The sequence below is a fragment of the Phasianus colchicus genome, chromosome 5, assembly GCF_987193195.1.
Source record: "Phasianus colchicus chromosome 5, bPhaCol1.hap1.1, whole genome shotgun sequence".
In the NCBI taxonomy this organism is placed as follows: domain Eukaryota; kingdom Metazoa; phylum Chordata; class Aves; order Galliformes; family Phasianidae; genus Phasianus; species Phasianus colchicus.
Window position 1 is genome coordinate 20,168,969 of NC_143440.1, and position 14,787 is coordinate 20,183,755.

At 47.0% G+C, this 14,787-nt stretch overlaps 1 protein-coding gene across 7 annotated transcripts in view; it reads left to right on the forward strand.

The window, feature by feature from the left end:
• LDLRAD3 (low density lipoprotein receptor class A domain containing 3) overlaps window positions 1-14,787 on the forward strand; it is a 196,748-nt gene that overhangs the window by 3,331 nt on the left and 178,630 nt on the right. For 5 of the 7 annotated variants that reach the window (XM_090140809.1, XM_090140802.1, XM_090140810.1 and 2 more), the window contains exon 2: window positions 7,739-7,809. The gene's annotated coding sequence lies outside the window, so the exon portion shown is untranslated. Of the gene's footprint in view, window positions 1-7,058; window positions 7,093-7,738; window positions 7,810-14,787 lie in introns of those variants that run through there. The other 2 variants (XM_090140801.1, XM_090140806.1) reach the window with 2 other exon arrangements.

Sequence of the window (14,787 nt, forward strand, 5' to 3'; positions counted from 1 at the left end):
TTTACAAAGTCTGCCTTTTATGTACATTCTCTATGTTCATAAGCTTTTCTGTAACATACTAAAGAAACTGATATTTCAGTAAAGCGTGTTGGTGATTTGCCTCCTTTGTGCTGACTGCCTGAGCTGCGCTGCATTCCGCTGCGTCCCACTGCATCGCATCCACCTGTGTCTTCCTGCCCTGTGCTGTGGCTCAGTCTGAGCCAACCCGCCCCTGCTGGCACCCTGATAAGCCGTCGCTTTTGGAACGCTGCTGTAGGTGATGTGGGCCGAGCTGTGCCAGGTGCTCGGGCTGCATCCCAACCCTGTAACAGGGTCACTTCTTGTGTTGCTGTGCCCTGCAAACCCCTATGGTGCCGCCTGCTTTCGGGTCTTAGCCCTCTTCCCATTCCTGCTGTCTGTGCTACCAGAGCAGAGGCTGAATTGAATAGAATCATAGAATTATAGAATGGCTTGGGTCGAGAAGGACCACAACGATCATTTAGTTTCAGTCCCTCTGCTGTGGGCAGGATCACCAACCGCTAATAGGAAAACTCTTCCTTTTGTAGAAGTTTTGTTGGTTCGGCAAAGTGACAGTGTATTTAGATAGAACTTGCAAAGTTTCTTTGGCCACGAAAGTGTTTTGTTTTATTTTGTTTATATATATATATAATATACATATAAGACGTCGATTTAATGAACAGCTCAGTTAGCTGCAGCTGCGGCAGCCTCCCAGACAGTTCCCAACCCAGTGCCCCACTGGCAGGACTCTATTGAACTCGCTTTCATAGTTCTGCATTTGTCTCTGGGAACAATGCGCAGCTCCCATGTGACGTTCTCCATTTACATGACAATGCTCAGTTTAGCGGCGTAATTCTTAATTCTTCAGTGCTGTTTGTCAGTTTCGCTCCCTAACTCGGAAGCAGCAGCTCTGTCACATTCACCTCGTGAAAACGCATTCAAATAAACAACTGCTGGTGTTGGTTGTGAGCAAACGGTGTGCTTGGGCTTCCAGGGTTTTGGTTCTGTTTGAGTATTTCTGTAGCATCGGTATGGTTTGGATGACCAATGGGAAAAATGCTCTTTTGTAGTGTCTTTGGAACCAGACCCTACGTAGTTGCACATCTCAAGCGGAAAGAGTTTTCCATATGACTTTATACACCTCAGCTGTGTGCAGGGTGTGCGATGGGTTGGTGAGGCTGAGCTGTGTGCTGGGGAAGCCACATCCTGCAGGGAGCTGTGCTCATTCAGGGGCTGGGGAAGAAACGTGGGCACTGCGGTGCTACTCTGGTGCAGACTTACTGCTGTGCTGGAGAAAGCCCCCTGTCACCATTGTATTAGGGCCTTCTGTGGGATTTTTTTCACGGCAAGCTGTGCTTTGTACATTCTTGCTCCGGTGCATTCTTTGCGTGCCTCTCCCTCACGACGTGCCATCAGAGCCTGGGCTGCCTCGCAGCAGAACAAAGGGCTGCAGTTCTGTCCGCCTTCCCCTGCGGGAGACCTCACTGCTTCCAGGCTCTGCAGTGCTCCTGTGCTTTCCTTTGGGCGGTGAGGTGGGACGTGGGACAGCCTGGCCACTGCAATCTGAGGCTGACAGCCTAAGACAGGGAGCTGAGAGGCACACGAGGTCAGCTTGAGGCAGGGTGCTCAGCACCTGCTCTATGCAGGGCAGGATGGCTGCTGCTCCCAGGGTGAGGCTGGTGCCAATGGGGAGAGGCCTCTTGGTTTCTGTCCGCACACATCTGATGTAGATGGAAGCTGGACATGTGTCTGCGAGGTGTGCCAGACCGTTGGTGGGCTCAGGGAATAGCTGGAAGGAAGGAAGTGAAAAAAATAGGGCTGGTTGCACTGTGGCTGACTGGTGCTCAGCATGCTCTTGCATTGCTGTGCAGGCTTTGTGGTTTGATTGCCCTTTGAAGTGTGGAGCATTTTTTAATGGTAATAACGCTGAGAATTTTCTCATTGGCATGCTAGGTGGTCTGGGATGAGTTTGGATATGAGCTCACATTAAGGCTGAACCCATTTGCTCATTACTCCCAATTTGCAGCCACAGCACAAACCCTGCCTGGATTCAGCTGCAGATTGTGCCCGTATCCAGGAACCGCTGCCTCCATCCTCAGCAAGTGCCACACATCACCCTGCCCTCTGCCAGACCGCCTTCCTGATCCCCAAAGTTTTCAGTGGCCCTTACTACATTTAAGCTGAGGAGGAGGAGTCATCGTTTCCTTTGTTTCATTAGGAGTACACAGGGTTTTCTCATCTTTTGAGTTTCTACCAGTGCGGTGCAAAATCAGTGCCATGCATTATGGATGAGCTTGGATGTAAGGACCTGGAGGATACTGTGATTCTGTGTTAACGGTATTTCTTCCTTTCATACCAGCTACACAGTGAGGCAACTGCTCTGTGCAGATAGCCTCAGTTTTGTAGCCACCAGAGATGAAAACCAGGCCTTTGGTGTGCAGAATGAGGGCAGGCTGAGCTCCTCCTGACCCTGTTAAAGCGAATATAATGTTTGCTTCCATCTCATTTTTCAGTCTGCTGCCCGTATAGTGATTCTGCCTGCTTCTCGCCATTTCAGCCATGGTCAGCGTGTGCGCACCAAGAGAAATTCCCTTCAGAAAGCAAAGCGTACACACTGATGGTTCTAACAATTATTCTGCCTGATAGGGATTACTCACAAAGCTCATTAACATTTCAGATCTCGGTTTGTGTGATAGCTAGAAAACACAGGTGTGCCAGATGGAGCTTTTGATGCGTTAGAAATGAGAGGATTCTGACTTGTAACGTTTCTGATGCACTTACATCTTCTGGAAATTGTTGGGAAAGGGTTAATACTGAGGAAGCATTCTCAGCATCTCTGTATCACTGCCTGGGAGTTGGGATGTAGCACAGGTGGGTAGCACAGTATTTGTGCAGAGGCTGTGCTGGTGGCTCTTGTGTCACAGGGAAGCAGGGATAGGGAAGCATGGCCAAGCTGTGGTGGTTCCTGTGTTGGGTCATGGTTGTCATGTCAGACTGGACAAGAAAGGGAGGGGTTTATGCTTTTGTGTCATTATTTGCTTGTGCAAATAACACCTTAGGAACACAGCAGAAAACAATCAGGCCACTTGCTGCTGTTAACTACTCAATTTAATTAATGTTCAACCCAGTTTCAGAACAATGGGGTTGGAAGAAAAAAGAGACTACACACACCTTTGTATCAAACTCAAAGCAGTCACAGATGTCACCCAATGTTGGAAACCCTTCCAGTGCCCAGGAGGATGTGATGCTGATTGGAACTTAATTTTCTGGCTTTCTGCCAGAGGAAGGTTGGAGATGGCTGTGGAGTCTGTAGTAGGCTGCTGACAGTGCCACCTGAAATGAGCCCGGCATGGCTGGGCTCCTCGCAAAGCCTCCTGTTTTGCTCTGACAGCACTTTCCTGAAGCGCATTGCATGAAGGATGCCATGTGCCAGGTTTCCACCTGGAGGCAAAGCCTGCTCCCTGCTTCCCCCTCCTTGCTCAGAACCTGAACTCTTCTCACGACGAGTATTTAATTTCCCTTTGTTCAGGATAAAACGATATGCAAAGTGTGCGTTGCCATGGATGCGAGATGAGCGCCCGACAATCCTCCCTTACCCAGGTAGATCCCAGCCGGGGGATTTAGTGTCCACTGGCACCACTGCTGGGGTGGGGGGAACAGCGAGCTCACAAACAGGAGGGAGAGCGAGTTTTTGCATGATCTGATAGTGACTGGACAAAGGGAAATGATTTCAAGCTAAAAGGGGAGATTTTTCACTCAGAGGGCAGCGAGGCACTGGCACATGCTGCCATTAAAGGCCAGGTTGGATGGGGCCCTAGGCAGCCTGATAGGTGAGGGGCAGCCCTGCCCACGGCAGGGGGTTGGGACTGGGTGGGCTTTGAAGTTCCTTCCAACCCAAGCAGTTGTGTGATCTTGTGTGTCTGTGATTCATTCTGTGCTTCTAGGAAGCTGAGGCTCAATGGCCAGGAAGTATGTGTCAAAATAGGCTCGTGGCATTCCCCTAGCTTAATTTCAACTCTGTTTTTTTCCATGCCCATTGTACTTGACACGATGGCATACCCTTTCCTTTCAGCAACAGCATACTTATATCAGAGCATCAATTCGTCGTTGTAATTACATTAGGCTGTGGCCTCCACAGACCTGAGCGAAAATCATTTCATTGAATGTTGTCCAAAGGGCGCAGCCTCGCCTCTGCAGGCTTATGCTGATGCCAGGAGGAGAGCACAGACCTCTGTCCCGCTCAGGCCACCAGCTCCGTGCCCTTCTGGTCCAGTTTTCCTTTTGGGGCATCCCGCTCCGTGTCCCTGCACCCGCTGTGTCCCTCGCTGTGGTGCAGGAGCCCCGCTGTGCTCCGGCACTGCCATCCTTTGTTGCCCTGAGAGCCGCCGCAGCAGAGCCGCCTCCTTTCTTAACAGCTGGAATGGGCATTAAATAAAGCTATTGTATTTGATCAGCGGCTTAGGAAACAATAATTTAGCATAATAGGGAAAGATCGTTAATGTTCAATGAACCTAACGCTCTGCTCCAGTTTTTTGCTGCCCTAGAGAGATGGAGTAAACTCTTTTTCCTTAATTGAAGACTAAATAGAGTACGTTTCATTTTTCATTTCCAGCACTTTTTCCAATAGGCTTGCGATGTTCTCTAATGCGTGCTGAAAGGGGTGGGCTGCCCGACCGCAGGGGAGAAATTGGTGGGGAGGGCTCAGAGCGTATAAAGACGCGCTGCCCTCTGTCAGATTGCTCCCTCGGGCCCGCGGCTCCTTCCCTGGCAGGCCTCGCACCGGAGCGGAGGGGATGCGGTGCTCCCTCCCGCGTCCCGCTGGTCGCGTACCCGCCTCCCCAAGGCTGTCCCAGGGACGGCAGCGCGTCCTGAACGCTCGTGGGCGGTGGCGGAGGGGCTCGGGGGGGGGATGCTGTGCCGCGTGCGGCATCGCCGCTTTAAGGCTGAGGGAGGCGGGCGAGGCTCCGTGCCGCCCCCGCGCCGCCCAGGCGGGCAGCGAGCGGCCGCCCTGCAGCGGCTCTGCTCGGGGGTGCCGTCCTCGCGTGTGCTGTCCCGGCCGGGGTCACTGCGAGCCCCTTCTGTCGCCGCCTGACCCTGTCCTCCCCGCGGTCTGTGCAGAGCCTGCCTGGGCTCCTTTCCTATTTGATCCCGTGTCGTGAGGCGCTAACTGAATGTAACCGGTTGATATTTACCCACGCTGAATCCTGATGCTCGCATCCTTGTTGCTGACAAGAGAAGCGCTCGCTAGGACAGCTTTAATTTCAGAGAATCACAGATTCATTTGAGTTGATAGAGACCTTTAAAGGTCATCTGGTCCGACTCCCCTGCAATGAGCTTGATCGGGTGCTCAGAGCCCTGTCTGTCCTGAACTTTGGTGTGTCCGGGGGTGGGGCATCCGCCGCCTCTCTGGGCAACCTGTGCTGGTGCCTCACTGCCCTTACTGTAAAAATCCTCCTTCTATCCAGTCTAAATCTCCCCTCTTGTAGTTTGAAACAATTTCCCCTTGTGCACAGTGCTCATGAGGGGAGCCCTGCATGAGGGTTCTTACTCCATTAGAATTGCTGGGAGTTTGATGGTGCTCTGCAGGAGACATCCACACCTCACGCTGCCGGCTTCCCCCCATTTGGAGGGAGCTCTGGGCAGGGGGAGGTGGGATAAGATGGATTGGTTGTTGCACATACTTCACATTGTTGGCTTTGCCCAGACTGGAAAGGCTTTAGTAGCTGGAATTTCTTAGTACTAGGACAGATCATGTTGCAAGCCATGTGTGTGTACAAGTCTAAACCCCTCGTCCTCTACTCCCACAAAGAGAAGCCCTCCATGTGTTGCTGTACCCACTTGTTGGTGAATTAATACTTTGTGGGGAGACACCAACGCCAGACAGTATGGATCGTTCTCTTATTCAGCAGCAGAGCCATAGAGCAGGGATCACCCAAAGTGATCAGCAACCAGAACCTCATAGTGGCCGCAGCGGAGCCCGGCCATGGCTGGAGACAGGTCAGATGGAACCTGGACATAAATCGCTCTGATTTTACGATCAGTGTCTGCAGCCTCTCCTGAGAGGAAAAAATGTTCTTGTTTTCTGCCTCCATCCATCACTTCAGGGGTATGTTAATGGACCGCTGAGATGCTTCTTGGCTCGTTTAAGTCATTCTGCCTTCTGTCTTGAGTATAACTAGTCCCTTGGGACACTTGCCACTGATGCTGCTTAGAGGAAAAATCTATTTGGAAACAATCCTTCCAGCATACCATATGTTGAGAGTTTAGGGTTTCCTTGTTTGATGACTTGGGGCACCTGTGTGAAAACATTGTTGCTTTTGCATTTTATCCCTCACTGCTGTTTATGCTTGTTATGTCATAAGCTGATTGCTGAAGAGATAATTGTGCTGTCCGAAGTGGAGGATGCAGTACCTGGGAAGTCTGGTGATTGGCACTCCATCAGCACCACGAGCCTTAGCATGGGAAAGGAGGGTGATGCTTTTCCTCTTCCTATGTATGTTGTAGCTCCCTGAGACGAGAAGAAAGATAACGTCGAGACTAGAAACCAAATGCAGAGAGAGGACCAGGGGCCTGCTACACAGCAGCCTCCCCCCCCGGGCCTGTGTTTGTTGCTGCTGAGGAACTGGCTGAGTGGTGTTAGGGGAGCCCCGATCTGCTCTGCTTTAACAAAGACAGAGGAATGAGGTGGATGGGATGAGGAGCAATGTGCCTCTTCTGGACTTCTTTCTCTTTCAGACATAGGTGGTCTCCACACACTCTGCGCCAAAAGGGGGAAAAAAAGAGGCTATCTAAGGTATTTTGCTGGCAGATGCTTAAATGCCTTTAGGATTAGGTGGGGGGTTGAGGATTTACATTTTGGATGCAGGCATTTGAATCGGGGTTTAGTTATCTAAGCCTCCCTCTAGCAAGGTGTCAGCACATTTTTCAGATTCTGTTCTGCTAAATGATGTAGATAAAATCAGAAAATGCTTCTGGAAAAAGCCTCCCTTGGACTCTGCCTCAACTCTTTTATTTGTCAATGAGTTGCTGCCTCTCAAATAAGAGCAACTATTTTTTTGTAGGGAGTAGCTGAAGCAAAGGAAGCAAATATTTCAGGTATTCTTGAAGTACCTCACACTTCACTTTTTCTCTCCTGAAGCATGCATCCTTGATTGCTTCCTTAATTAGTACTTTTAAAGTCTCTCTCGCTTTCCATTTATAAATAAATCAAAATATAAATGCAGAGTACTAATTTATCAGGCACTCGATCCATATTCTAGAGAGCAGATTTAACACCTGAACATGAAAGAACTTGAATGCCCCCAAAAGCTCCTAAGCTGATGACTTCGGTGGTGGCTGTGAAGCATCCGCAAGCTTCTCTCATAGGCCTGCTTCATTAGTAATTATGCAAGGAAGCCGTGAGAAAAATGAATTGCCTGTGTAATTGCATTTATTTTTCATTCTAGCAAATCTCCCCGTTCACTTGTCAGCTTCTTTCTTCATTCTCTTCTTCCCTCCTTCCTTCCTTCCTTTCCTTAATACACGCTTGCTTGCTTTTTTTTGTTCTTTCTTAGCCATTTTGTCTGAACAAAAGCAGTCCCACAAGGGCAGGCTAATGTATTCGTAGCTTTGCTGCAACTTAGCTGATAGAAGAAGCTGAAAAATTGCTACCTCCCATTGTTTGCTGAGAATCTTTGTTGTGCTTTGTAGAGTTGAAAGAAGTGCTGCCTAGTGACATCCGCTCTTCTTCCCTACTCAACAGAACCTGTTGCACTGAACCTGGTCACGCTGGAGATGGTAGAAAGGCTTAAGTTCAAGTTCACAGACCTCAAAGTAAGTTACTGAAGTGATTGCTTGTTTGAACATTTGCTTGCTTGCTCTTGCTTTTCATTCTCCTTGATCTAACTGTAGTACATTGTTAATGCCAATTTGAACATTGCATTAAGCTCTAATTAAGCCTGCCCATCAAAAAGAGCCAGAAAGCAGGCTTCTACAGTGCCTGGTGTAAGTCCCGTTTTTCCCCTCAATTTTCTGACTATGAACATGCAACTGGTAATTATGGCTTTGAGTTTTGGCTCTGAACAGCAGACAAGTACTTAATGAACTTTTACCATAGAGTTTACCTTAAGGGCCAGCTTAGTTATATAGTGGATTAGAACAAACATGTGAAATGACCAGCTGCTAGGCTGCAGCTAAGGTCATACTGGATCATCATGCAGAAGTCAAAGAAATTCTGCTCAGTTTTTCATGCAATGCCAGAAAATGTGCTAGAAATCATTCTGAGGAGTATCAAGGTCTGGAAGAGTCAATATGACAAAGATGGCTGGATGGTCTTTCCGGAAATAGTAGAAAAGGTGCAATATCCTGAGTACTCCATCCTCCTCCTGACATTGGAGTAAGAGCCACCAATAGTTACAGCTAGAGGAAATTCTAACTTGCTAACTGTAGCAGAGATGCTAAGTCACGGCCTGATTGAGCACCTGGTGGGTAGGCTCCAGGGAGCACCAGGGGAGCTCAGGTACAAACAATGCACCTGAGTGACCAGAAGGGGTGGATCTTTGTTCCACCCCTTTCCAGACCTCATTTAAGAGCTGGCAGTGGAGGTGAGGGTATTTTGCTGGAGATCTCTGCCTACTTGAGGCCATCCAAGGGTAAGCACTTTTTTTTCCTTTGTTTTTGTGTCTGCAGCTGTTTCATTTGAGCTTGTTTTCATTTGCTGCAGCCTAGGATTGTGCCACCCTGCTACTGTTGCTCTACTTTCCATGATGTTATAGTGTTATGCTAACCAAAAAGCTATAATGGCAGTGTCAAATTGTGTGGTTGTGGAGCTTCCACTGAGGTCTTGGGAGTGTGTGGTATTGCTCTGTATAAGTAACCATAATAAAGGATAGGTGGCTTTGACTCCACAGCATACTTGTGAAATGAAGCATACTGGTAGAGCTGAGGTTGCGGTGTGTTTACAGCTTTTCATGAGGGTAAGGGAAAGGAAACTGGGATCAAACATTACAAAGATTCCCAGATATCAGAGTCAGTAATAGTCTTGGTTTTAGGGAGATGTCAGAACTTTAGTGCCTTGTTTTGGTGCAAATAACGGGGTAAAAGAACAGTACATACTAGGGACCAGAACAACCAGCCAAGGTGACCCGGCAGTTCACTTCCAGTCATAACTGTGTTTTTTATTAACCACAATGATGATTTGTACACTTTCTTAGCTGTTGAGCACCTTATTATAGCACGTGTGAAGTCTGTGTTGTGTGGAAGTTGTGTAGCAATGCTAAAACCACGCTAGACACCTAACGGGTGGAGAATGTTGACACTGGAGATGTGTGGCTCCTTGATACACTGTCCTGGTTTGTGCACTTCAATAAAAGATCTCAGGCTAATCAAGCTTTAATGCTGTGAGGAGGGGAGACTGACAGCTCTGCTCTAGCCTGACCTGTGTCTCAATGTGCTTTTGTGTCTGCGTGCTTTTTTTTCCCCTTCCTTCCCCTGCTTTAATCCTTATGGAACATCTGCCTGAGCCAGAAACAAATGGCAGCTTGTTCCTGGGATGCGACGTCCTTGCTTGTATGCTCAGGTCCTGAAATCCTTCAGTGCTTTGTTCCTGTAGTGCTTTTTCCCCTCTAGCACCGCAAGACTTGATTAATACAAACGCTGAATTCCCGCAGGCGCTACAGTTATTTTTAGCATTAACATTAGAGCTCTGCGAAGGGTGGATGAAGATTTATGATTTCGTCTAATATAAATCTCACAGCCTTCTTTTCCTGTGCTAGAAACTTGGATGGATTCCAATACCACTACCCCCCAGTGCCTAAAATTGCCTTTTCTTTCTTTAATTAAAAAGTTACTGGGGCTGGCAATTCTGCCTGGTGACCGTGGGACAGAGTAGGTACCATGTCTGTTCTACAGTGGTTCATGTTTAGAATTTCTGCTCTCATTTGTGGTTGTTAAAACTTTGCAAATCTTCATTCTGGAAAGAACTTCTGAGTGCTTTCTGTTCTGATAAAGAGGGAGAAGGTGAGGGGGTGAAGAAAGGCACTTCAGCATCTGAGCATGTGAATGTTCACGGTTGGGAGCTTGCTTTATTTTCTTCTACATTTTTTTATCTGCTTTTCCATTTGCTCCTGTGGCTAATATCCTTATGCTCCTCTTCAGCTGCTACTGAGCTTGGGCATGGGGAAAGGTATTCTCAGTAAGAAACTTCAAGAAATAATTTGGCCAGATCGTGCTCCTCTCTACTCTGTGAAGAGGGTGAACAGTGAGAGGGAGAAGCTCAGTGGCAGAGAAACCACGATGTGCTGTGTGGTTATTGTGTGAAGTTTGACCAAATCCTACTACCTGTGCAAATGATGGGCTGGAGGCCCTGCACAGCCCTCTGGCACAAGCAGTGCTGTGGTGACTTGAGCTGTGCCATCACAACACAACTGGTACTTACTATCTGCCCATGGTAGTCATTCCCACACATTTTTTTTCCAAGTCAGCCATGTCTTACACCACAGCTGTTTCCTAGAGCATCTGAGTCTGATTTCCAGTTAACACCCCAAAACTCCACTTAAAATGAACTTAATGTGTTGGGGAGGCAGCTGTAATTGCCATATGTTTTCCAGCACGTGCTTCGGCATGCAAATGTGTTCAGGTGTGCCAGCTGGGAGCTGCTGTTTTCACCACACGCCCTCCTCCTGCTTGCAGACTCTGCTACAAAAACTTGTACTGTATCCCCCCGTGCAGTGGGAGAGCACGTAGGAGCAGAGAATGCTCCCTGTTGACAAAATCAGGTGCTTAGGAAAAGTTATTATTGCCTAAATTATTCCACTTTCTGGAAAGTAATTTCTCTGTTCTGTGCATTTTCTGCAACCTGCATGATTACCAGCAATTATCTGCCTTTGCAGCAGTGTTTTGGGTAGCTGTGTGGTGGCTCTGGATGCAGCAGCAGCAATGGGAGAGCATCGCACCTTCCCCTAGGCAGGAGCAGGGTGCAAGGTGGCTGTGCCAGCTGTACCAGGCTCACTGGCCAGGCTGTTTCCCCATGCAAACAAGAAATCAATACGCTGCAGCAATTAACTAGACTTCATAAACTTCAGCTGGCAAGCTCTCTGGAGTCGATTCAAAAGGGCAGCAACAGTTCCTGGCTTGCCTGAGAAAGAAATAAGCTCAGGTTATTTCTTTTGTTTAACTGGTGAGGAAAACAGAAGCCAGCTGAAAGGGGAGAAGACTTAACAACCTTGTATCAACCTCAATTTAAGGAGGGAAAAAAAAAACCAACAAAAACAGAAACAAGACCTTCTCTGTATCTTCTTCTGTGCCTCTGCTACAAGTGAAGAAATCAATCTTCTAAACATCCAAATAGAATTTAAAAGAAGTGCCCTTACTCCCTTCTATCACCAGCACCTTTTGTATAGGCTTTTGTGAACAGATTCTAGTAGCTTCTTGTTTGGCAAATGGTGATTCATTTGCCCAAAGAGCTGAACGAGGCAAATGCTGTTTTGACAAGCAGAGGAAGCCGTCAGGCTCCTTTTCCCTGCAGGCGAGTGTGCTTCGTATTCCTGGTGCCAGATGATATTTGACATTTAATTTAAGACCCTCAGTGCCTGTATATAAAACTTTACTACGATAACAGCGCTAAAGCAGCAGAATGTTATATTGTTATATTTGATAGTCTTTTCTCCTCTCCTAGATTGTCCCTGTGCCTGGTTTGGGCTGAAGGATCTGACTTGAATTAGGAGTGGAGACTTAACCCTGAATTTTTATGAATTGAGGAGACCTGACTTGCAGATAATGATCTAATAATGAATCTTCTTCTGGCTCTGAGATCTTTTCCTGGCTTGCTCCTGAGATGCCAGGAAGAATTTATGCAGAGAAAGAGGAACAGGTTGGGGATAATATCAGCTGAAGAGAAGGACCTTCTGTTTGTAATTCATCCAATTACTCATCTTCTCACAAAGTAGCACATACTCTATTGATCAGTAATGCATTTCCCACAGGAAAAAAAAAGTAGCACTGACAGTATTGACGAGGCTGTGTTTGTATGAGGAGAGATAACTGGATTTTTATTTATTTTTAAATCCTGTTGATCTTCATCAGCGCTGGTAGCATGCTCCCAGCAGTGTGGGCTGCAGTAGGTCCTTGTAGCACATCTGCCCTGAAAGAGCTTTGTGCTGCCAGCTTGCAGAGGGGCAGCTGATTGCATGCCTGGTGTGGACGTGGGCCCTGTCCTTCCCTCGGACTGCAGGGAGCCCTGCAGAAGGTAAGCAGATTCACCTGTTGTCTTCTGGACCTGGGCAAGGTGGCCAGATGTCGTGTGTTGTTGAGGTGCTGAGGGCTCCTAAATATTATCCTTAACAACACCTCTGGTCATGTGAAGAAAAGCTGGGAGATAAGAAATACCTGAGCTCTTATTTTCCATGTCCTGGCCTCTGTTTCATTTTATAAACTTTCTCCTTTTTCTACTTTCTCTGAGCACTGAGTGGTGTAGCCCCATCATGCGCCAGTGTTAAGAGAACAGTGGTCCACCACATTCTGTACAAGTCTATATTTTTGTAAAGAAGATGTGGCTCTTATCTCATTCTGGGGTTAAAAGGGACTTTCATAAATGTAAATGCATCCAAGACAAATGAGTTCTGGGCAGCCTGATCTTGTTGGTTTTTGTTTAGCAATTTGCCACATGGGGTTTCAGGCTGATTTTTAGTGCAGAGATTGTTCCTGTACCAGGAAGTATAGAACCATGGTGGAAATAATATTTTTTTTTTCTTCTTTTGCCTTTCCCTGTTTAAAAAATACCCTGCTACTGCAATCAACATGAGTGCTCTGTCACTTGTGTTAGCTGAATGAGGAATAAACACTGTGGTGAGCCATGCTTTTAATGTGCTGATAAAAATACTAGCAGCAAGCCTGTGCTGAAGATAGTGCTCGTGCTGCTGCTGGTAGAAAGCATCCAGGAGGGAAAGTCTTAAGGGAAGAAAACATTTTTTTTTTTCCCCCCAGAGGCTCTGGGATCTAACATGCTTCCCGTGAAGAAGTTACATATTCAGTCCTACAGCAGAAAGGAGATAGAGGAGATGGATGATGTTTGAAGTCTTCTGGTTTAAAGTGAGTGGGCATGGCACAGTACGGGGGGATGGATTTCCTCTGTGCAGAACAAACATTGCACATCAGTGTTTAAAAATAGTGCCTGCCTGCACAAAGGCCCTCAGCTCCTTGTGTCACTTCCAGCCGCCCACTTCTCCATAATTGGCTGGAGTGCAGTTGTTTCTCTCCAGCTCTTAGCAGTTGATAAGAAAACTGGGGGAAAATAAAATCTGTTGTTGTTGGGCAGCTCTGAGGCTCAGACGTTGGTGTGAAGTTGGCTGTGGTAGAGGTAGCAGGTGATGGGGCTGCCTGCAGGCTGCTCTGGTCAGCCAGGGGGGGTGTCCAGAGCAGGACATAGAAACAAACTGAAAATGCAGATGGAAAGGTGCTTTTTGGAGTGTGCAAGTCTTTCCACCGGGACAGGATCATTTGTATCTGCCATTTCCAGCAGATGTTTGTGTAACTTGTTACAGAAAACCATCAGTGATGGAAATTCCACAGCTTCTTTGGGAAGCCAGTGCAAGTCTGTTGCTGTCCTGTGTGAGAGAAAGCTTTTCCTGATGTCTGTCTTAAATATTCCTTGCTGCAATTTAAGCCTGCTATCAGCTCTTGGGTACTGTTCCCACTTCAACTTCCATTTTTCATGACTAACTATAGCAAGGACTTATTTCTTATCAATAAATCACTTACTCAGTGTTCCCACTTACAAAGATGCTTCACACCAGATGTTCTGATGTGAGCTTCAGGTTAATTCATTAAATAAAATGGTTGGTGGGCTGTGGCCACAGTGACCTAGAATAACCAGCTGTGTTAGCAGCATTAATTATTAATTAGGATATATTTCAGACCACGAAATTACTGGACAGTACTATAGCTTATGAAACAGCAAAGCAGAAAGAAGACATATGTCAGTTTTCAGTAACTGACAGACTGCTGTAAGATTTTTTCATTGCCTGAACGAGACATAGTGGATAGTGAGCCAAAAATGAGTGAAACTCGAGATCAGGCAAAGAGGTATGGAAGGGGTTTGTACCATTCAATACAGCCATGGGGAGCCATGATTCATGCAGTCAGAGATGGTGTTTTAGCATTTGCTTTGGATCTGTGTAACTCTGGTGTGACTGAACTACTAACAGCGGCATCTGCAGAGAGGTGCATATAGTACTCCATTGCCATTTAGTGACTTATATTTTCAATGGGGATAATAAATCAGGTAATTATTAAATTCTATTTATTTCTATTTTCCCTTTTGGAACTATCCTGAGTTCTATTTCTTGCAAGAAGCAAGGAGTGAACAAGTGATGGGGCGTGATGTAGCTTTTGTCCTCGCTTGGGGCTGGACTTCATCAGCAGGATATAATGTACTGTGCAGCAATCACTAAATGGTTGTAATATACGAATATCCTGTCTGCTACCGTTTCACCTGCACTAATAAGCAGGTGTAGGACCTACCATTTAGGGCCTGTTCCCAGGCAGGATGGCTAATCACAGAATCTCAGGGATTGGAAGGGACCTCAAGAGATGGTAGAGTCCAACACCTCTACTAAAGCAGGTAGCCTACAATAGGTTGCACAGGTAGGCATCTAGGAAAGTCGTCTCTATTTCCATAGAGGGAGACTTCACAACCTGTCTGGGCAAACCTGTTTCAGTGTTCCATCACTTTTACCATAAAGTCGTTGCCATAAATAAATGGATATGCTTCAGCAAGATACAAAATGTAGGCTGAGTGTCTATAGAAAGTTAAGT